This window comes from Lepidochelys kempii, chromosome 9, assembly GCF_965140265.1.
Source record: "Lepidochelys kempii isolate rLepKem1 chromosome 9, rLepKem1.hap2, whole genome shotgun sequence".
Taxonomy (NCBI): Eukaryota; Metazoa; Chordata; order Testudines; family Cheloniidae; genus Lepidochelys; species Lepidochelys kempii.
In genome coordinates this window covers 77,870,048-77,877,561 of record NC_133264.1, presented here as the reverse complement: position 1 = coordinate 77,877,561, position 7,514 = coordinate 77,870,048, and the positions used below count along the sequence as shown (strand labels likewise).

Sequence of the window (7,514 nt, the reverse complement as noted above, 5' to 3'; positions counted from 1 at the left end):
GTAAAACTATTTCCCCATGCTTATTCCCCCCCTACCCCCCACCGTTACTCTCACCTTCTTATCAACTGTTGGAAATGGGGCATCCTGCTTATCACTGCAAAAGGGTTTTTTTTCCTGCTGGTAATAACTCACCTTAATTGATCACCCTCGTTATAGTGTGTATGGCAACACCCATTGTTTCATGTTCTCTGTGTATGTATGTATTTCTTCCTACTGTATTTTCCACTGCATGCATCCGATGAAGTGAGCTGTAGCTCATGAAAGTTTGTGCTCAAATAAATTTGCTAGTCTCTCAGGTGCCACAAGTCCTCCTCGTTCTTTTTGCTGATACAGACTAACAGGGCTACCACTCTGAAACCTCTTACCAAGCAGTCTCCCGTTTTACTTCAGGAGTAGAGTACTCTGCATTCTGTCAGTGCCTTCTACTGCCACCTACATGGTCACACAAGCATTTTAACCCAAGAAGTGTCTGAATCCAGCACTTGTGAAAGGTGCTGGCTGGTCAGCCCTGGAGTCTGACTCTCCGGTTTAGTCACACTTTGGCTACCGCGCAGGCAGTAGCAGGGCGAGCTTCCTCCATGCTACCCTGCCAATATGCCAGAAAGGACCTCATCTGAGGGTAAAAGGGGAGATCGGTCTCCATGGCTCATTCAGCCCTTAGCCTCTGTGTTGATGGGGTCAGTTACCATATTGTGGTGTCAATTGTTATTGTATGTTTTTTCTAACATGAACACCTGTCTGATGGGGTTCAGGCAGAGCCATCCAATACATTTCGCAAAGCCACTGAACAGCCAACAGATGGTAACAACTTTAGCAGCTACTGACACAGGTTGGATTTGAAATGAGAAGCAAGCAGTGAAAGGCTCCATAACACAAGAGTGGGTTTTTTAATTCACTGTTTCTGAGCCCATTATACAAGAGGCAATTTAATTACGATTATAAATAGGACCACAGCAGCATGTTGTGGCCCTTTATTTCACCCAGTGACATAGCTACTAAACTTGCTTTGTTCAACACCCTTCTCAGTTATACTCATTAGCAGAATAAATTAACAGCTACCACAGGCACGGGGCGCCACATGTCCAATCCCCAGAGCTGTGTTACAGGGCATCGTCCTCACGCATTCCCATTCAGCTCACCACCAGACGAGATCATTTCTGTAAAACATTCATGAGCAAGTTTAAAATAATAAAAAATTAAACAAGCTTTGCTATAACGTATGAAATATTTACCATGCTGCTGTAAGCTAATTGCATACAGAAACTACAAAGTGCCTGTGTTATAGGCTAAGTGGCATCACCAGCACCTGGTGGCTGAAGGCCAAGGTCGCTGCACCAGTTCCTTTACTGGCAGGACAGAGAGCAGGAGCAGTGGTAGGGAAGAGAGGCAGAGGTTCTGCTCCAGATTCCCTTGAGCTCTGTTGCCAGGGACTGCAGAAAGTACATTGGTGACATTTATCCGGAGATAATGGTGTTCACTGAGAATTCTCGAGGCCCATGTGGCAAACCTCAAAAAGTGCTAGCTCTGGAACCTGCAGTCTGATTGGCCTCCACCAGTTTGGATGTTCATCCAAACTCCCCAGTGCTTGTCAGACTGAAATCTCATGGGAGGTTCTCTCATGATATTTGTCACTTTTGCTTCTAGCCCCCATTGAAACCAGGAAGTGCAATAATGGAAAATAGAGCTGCGTGAATAATTCAAAGCAAATTATATAGCTGACAAATTTAGCCTCTCTTTATGCTCATAGAATATCTTAAATCATTGGAGTTTTCTCCAGTTTGCTTGTTATGTAGACGTATTTAACACATTATTTGTGTTTTGTTTTTGCTTGGTTGCAAACAGCTCACTTTGGATGTTCAGCAATTGCTCAGATAAGTCACGTGGCACTGTTTCTGGTCCCCAATTGGATATGCGAACAAACACTTCCTGCATGAATACTCATGCAGGGAAATCTAAACTTCAGTTTCCATGACCACTTACAAGTGGAGACTTTGAAATTCACTTTCCTGTAAACATTTATTCCACTAAAACTCATTTGTGTAAATCTTTGCAGAAGTCAAATACTACATGGGTGGGATGTGCCCAAAGAGAATTACCCTTTCCCACCCTGTCTCTCCCCACTAGATCCCCACCTCACCTCCACGGTCTTGTCCTGTCTCTACCGGACCTCCCACCCTCAACCCCAGTGCACCTCCTGTCCATTACTGTACCACCAGCAATAAAGCCCCAGTTCCAAGAGATCAGAAAAGCACCAGATCATGCTGTTTTCATCATTGAGGTAAAGCCCCTTAGTCCCTCAGGGCATTAAAAGGTCATTTTGCTCCCTGCTGCAGCAGCTGGGATCCAAGAGAGCAGAACCGGTGAGAAAAAAAGAAAGAAACAAGGAAACAGAAAGTATCAGTTCATGCCATTATTATGGGATTTATCTTCTTAATATACAGGGAATATTGCTTAGCAACACACACGCTCCTCCACCCCCACCATCTCCCCCCAGCATAGCCCAAATGAGCCTTGAACTGCATGGAGCCTTCTCAGGCACAATCATGAACTGAATCATGTGGACTTGGTTAGTGTCCAAAACATGCATTTCTCCTCTTTCTTCTTCCCAGTGGGAGGTGCCCCTCATCCCAGGCTGAGTTGGCTGAGCCCTCTTCCCCCTGTTCACAGGAGAGACCAGAAGATAGAGGGTGAGAAGCATAAAATCACAGGCTGGTTGCTGAAAGAACACAAGGTTATGCTTCCCTTTGGTGCATCTCAGGGTGATGCTAAGCCATGTGCCAACAATTGGAGGCAAGGCCCCGAGGCACAATCCCTGGGGTTGTATAGCAATGATGGACAAATCACGGGTTCAGAAATTCCACTGGAATAAACATCAAAATGCACAGATGATTTCCTGAAATGTGACAGAGCCTCCAAAGGCATCACTCTCCCCTCATGGAAAAGTCCTATTGGATGTCAATAGGGTCTTACAGACTTTTAATAAGGTCCTATATGTATTACTCCAGTGGTTCTCAACCTGCAGCCCGCAGGCCACTTGCGACCCAATCAGCACACAGCTGCAGCCCTCAGGATCACACAGGTGGTGTATCTATTGTGTGACTGCGGCCCCCATAACACAGAGTGCTGTATATGTGGCCCACAGTGGTAAATAGGTTGAGAACCATTGCATTACTCTAACCCCTCAGAGAGTATACAGAGGATGGGGAGATCCTTTCTGTAGGCTTTTGGGGCCATCCTACGGAAATCTATAGTAGGGACGGAATTGACTATTGCATTCTACAGGATGATCTAAAAAACCCCTTCCATACAAGTTTATTATTTTCTGTTAAATAGTTTAGGACTTTTCCATAATAGCCCCAACACCCCCGACCAGAGCCTTCCCATACCCTCATCCTAAGTTCCCCTGGGACATCTTTCCCACCCCCCTGCTCCTCCATGACTCCCAACAGGCCTCTGTGACATCCCATCAGGGAAAGGATCTCAGGTTTTCTTTCTCTGTGTTAGGCTTTTGCTGGCGGCTGTATTCAAATCTCATATGTGCTGAGGTTTCTTCATAATGCAGTATACTCTCCCTGACCCTAGAGCAGCCCCAGATTTTGTGAGGTTTGGAAGCCAGGAGAAGAACCTCTCTCTCCCCACTCCCAGGGGCAGTCCAGTAATCAATAGGCCCCAGCTGCTTTAATGGCTACACCCGGGTATCCCACGCTACAGCACAAAGCAGAGCAGATCACTACACGGTGAAGAATCCAAGCCCAGGGAGTGAGAGCCTGAGAGAAGTTTCTCCCATAACACGAACAACTAGGCCACTGGCTAGGCACTCTGACAAACACACACCCACTTTAGCACTTCCAGACCCTCCATTGCTCTTGGCTCTCCCACAGCTCACAAGCAGCCTTTTTTGTTACACTGACATTTTACAAGTGAAGTGATTAGTTCAGAAGCTAGACAGACCCTGTGGGTATTTATTAAAAAAGAAAGAAAGAAAAGAGAGATGAAAATATCCTGGCTCTGGTGAGCAATGGGAGTTTGCATTACAGCAGCTGCACTACCGATTAAAAATATCTTTCCAAGTTCCTCTCTCCCCAGCATCGCAGCGATGGATTCAGAGTGGAGACAGCACTGAATGTGAATTACACACCGGGCTATAAGCTATCAAATCAATATTAGGCATTTTAAAGCATTGTATTTATTGAGTGTCCCAATGGCCTGAGCCAAATTAGGAAAGCAGGTACCATGGTTACTATCTGTCTAGAACGGAGCTAGCTGAGGAATCTGGGGTGTTGCCCTGACAATACCAAGCATTGAAACTTTACTCTGCATTTGGCAGAGACTTCATCACTCACGTATCACATCAAAAACCTGAATACAGACCCTGTCAATGGTGATATTTGCACTTAAAATGTACAGGATTTCTTGGTCTTCTAACTTTTGTACTGAAGAAACAATATCTTCCATCAATTGAAGCCTGATTTGCAGGACACTTTGAACTCAGGCAGATCTGCACATTTTGGTCGTTATTATTTTTACTTTTCAATGCAAACATCACAATGCAAAAATAAAAACAGAAAAAGAACATTTTAAACTTAAAATGGCCAGCTGTAACACACAGCATATCATTAACTTGCCTGTGCCAAGACCATTTTAACAACCTTAACATTAAACTATAAAATCAAATAAAGCAATACTTTATTACCAATGGGGAGACAACACAGACAAGGCAGGGAGGGGAAGTCTGAAAGCTGGGGTGGGGGGAGGGAAGATTCAAGTGGGAGGAGGATGGGAGAAGGAACTCTGGCCTTATTCCTTAGTTAAGTAGATGGAGCCCAGTGTTCTTCAAACTCGTGTAGTTGATCGCTGGGGCTGAAGGTGCCCCTTTCTTTGGCTGCTAGGTCAGAATGCAGATCTGCATATTGATAAGATGTTCAAACTCCTAAACACTTTTAAATTAAGAGGTCTATTATCTGAGCAATCATGATGCCACCATGGGTCTCAGATACTGCAGTGACAAGGGCCAGATAGATGTGATTCCTAACTTTAAAATTACTAGAGAAAGGGTTCCTGCAACACTGCCACTTGTGCTAACAATTGTCTTGGGACTTTTGCTTATGACCCTTGAAACTCAGAGCTCCCTTCTGGCTAGTGGATCTATAAACCCTCCCTTTCCTGTCCAGCCTTATGTGAGTCTTTCTGTTTAGACTATCCAGTCCCTGCCCTAGCCAAGTTAAGGAAGCTGAGGGAAAGCATTGTGAGTTAGCTGGAAGAGCTGAACGGGCCTGTACTGCGCATCCAGCGCCTCTGTGATGTTAGGGGTTCTGCAGGCTTTTGTGAACAGGCTAGAGATCTGACAGCATCCAGCAGTGCCGGAAAGCCGAACATAACTGCATGCAGCAGTTGAAAACTCGAGGCTGGGTTGCTCCTATAAGAGAGAAGGACTCGGGGGAGGGAGAGGAGCAATGCTCCAACAACCAAGGACTCGGGGGAGGGAGAGGAGCAATGCTCCAACAACAGAGCGAATTCAGGCGCAAAAAGGTTAAGAGCAGCCAGATATTTAAGTGGGACAGAATCGTCTGTGAGAGCAATGGCAAACAGTTTGTTGCAAGGAAATCTGATCCAAGGCCATTCACAGCACAAATCTAGCGACAGGCTAATGCCCCCTCCCCACACTCTCCTTTCACTCCATGGGCTCTGGCAAGGACAGTGCTGGCTCAGAGTTCATAAATTCTTCAGCAGGGATACTTAGATACTTAATCAAGGGCTTCTCTGTTACTCAAGAACAAGTTTACATTATTAAACCAAAAAAACCCCCTCTGTTTCTAAATAAAGAGATAAAGTAGTATGACAGGATAGCAATAATGGCTTTCAGGTGTATGCTCTGCATAAGATTTCCAGGCAGTTGGTTTAGTTAATGGATTCCCTTAATCTTTCAGCTGTCAGCGTACAATACATGGTCTACTGTTTCCTCCACACTGTATTTACACGGACAAACTCAAACCTGTATAAACAGACAGGAGTATCTATTGTTGTGCAGTGGCAGAACACAATGGGAGTTTGTAGCTAATATATCACAGCTGTCAGGGACGACAAATGCTGTAAAAGTTTAAAGTTATGAGGGGGCAAAAACAAAAGAAGAATTGCTAAGGATGTGAAGGTGTTAGGGAGTGCACCAATGAGGACTGCCTCTCAGAGAGCCGGGGAACAGAGATGGGAATAGGCTACAAAGGGGTGCATGTTTCAGGTAACTGAAGCAGCAGAAATAGTGAAGGGAAACCCCACTCAGATAAGGACAGACCCAACCCATCCCTTCACCCAAAACTCAAATGGCCTCTTAGCCTCAAACTGCTGCTAATATGCAGGAAAGACAGAAAACTTATTACCTTGTTAGCGCTCCATTTTGCTGCTGCCTGTTCTCCATTTCCTGGCTCATGTGGGGCTGATTCCAAGAAATGCTGCAATGCTGTGAGAAAGGTGGACCAGGTGGTAGATCTGCCCCAACATGAAGATCCGGAAATCTCCTGAGAACTACGTGCCCCACAAGACTGCCAGTCTAGCATTGCTGATCCAAGAGGTTCAGATACTGTGATGAGCCTCAGAGAGTTTGGGTCCCACATCACTGTTACATCTCTCCTAGAGGATATGCATTCCGTTTAGAAGTGATGTTCAGTGCACAGTATTTTGTGGATAGGAAGTGGTGGGAAAAGCTCCCAGTAGCCCTTGCGCTGAGGCTGGTGCTTTTTCACAATCAGCATATACATTCTGCCACATACACCAGGAGACAGTTAGTTGAGAAATGATTTCAATCCATTGCAACTTCATTGAAAGATTTCTGTTACTCAAGGTACAGTGCCTGGCAGCAGGACCTCTATGTACTTGGGTACTATGATGATGGATGCTATAGATCAGCTAGATTGGTCACAGGGCCAAACAAGGTGGAGTTGGGGGTGGAACTTCCTAACGTGATGTCATTTAAGATCGCGTCTCCATGGTCTCAAAGTGCCTACAGGTTAATAAAATAGTCACAGGCAACCTCACTCCACCAGGTCACAGTCCGAAATGGAGAGGAGCAAGGAAATGTTGACAGGCATGAAATTCCAACAGCAGCTGCTAGTACAATAAGAATCTGCAGTATGAGACACAAAGTGCAGAGTTAATGAATTTCTGCAGCTACGTCCATTTGGAAATCATCTGATCCGCAAGCCACATGGGTCATCCAGGGCTCCAGTCAGCGATGATGCTTGGCTCATTCTGTGGTCTTGGCGGCATCCTCTGGTCTCCGTGCCTTTAGCACCTGAGTGTGGAAATTGTATAAAAAACAAAAGGACCTTCTGAGCACCAGAGGCTGCATCTGAGTTTGACTTCCCTGAGTAAACAGGGAGACAGACGAGGAGGGAGGAAGGGAGGCGAAAAGACATCGGGGGAGAGATTATTCAGGTGCAAATGTGTCTGATTTTTATCCAAATTCTTTCCCCCTGACTTGTTACTACCCATCTGTCATGAGAGGACAGTATGTCTGGGGA

At 45.5% G+C, this 7,514-nt stretch overlaps 1 long non-coding RNA gene across 1 annotated transcript; it reads right to left on the bottom strand.

Moving 5' to 3' along the window:
• Window positions 1-868: 868 nt before the first annotated feature.
• LOC140917683 (uncharacterized) lies at window positions 869-6,987 on the bottom strand. Its single transcript, XR_012160950.1, has 2 exons — window positions 6,375-6,987; window positions 869-1,157 (listed from the first exon to the last, which is right to left on the bottom strand). It is a non-coding gene; the product is annotated as an uncharacterized lncRNA (long non-coding RNA).
• Window positions 6,988-7,514: the final 527 nt, after the last annotated feature.